Below are 217 nucleotides of genomic sequence, written 5' to 3'. Positions count from 1 at the left end.
ATCATGTTTTATCTTGTAAACCCATTTGTTGCCAATGGCCTTTCTTCCTTGTGATAGCGGAACAAGATCCCAAGTATTATTCTTGTGCAGAGCTTCAATCACCTCTTGCATTGCTGTTATCCACATAGACATATCTATGCTTTTAATAGCCTCATGGAAAGTTGATGGCTCTCCATCCTCTGTTAGAAGACAGTATGCAATGTTACTTTCAGTAACA

The sequence above is a fragment of the Populus euphratica genome, unplaced genomic scaffold (genome assembly GCF_000495115.2).
Source record: "Populus euphratica unplaced genomic scaffold, PopEup_1.0 scaffold3.1, whole genome shotgun sequence".
In the NCBI taxonomy this organism is placed as follows: Eukaryota; Viridiplantae; Streptophyta; class Magnoliopsida; order Malpighiales; family Salicaceae; genus Populus; species Populus euphratica.
The sequence above is the reverse complement of the archived record's forward strand: the minus strand, read 5'-3'. Positions refer to the sequence as shown.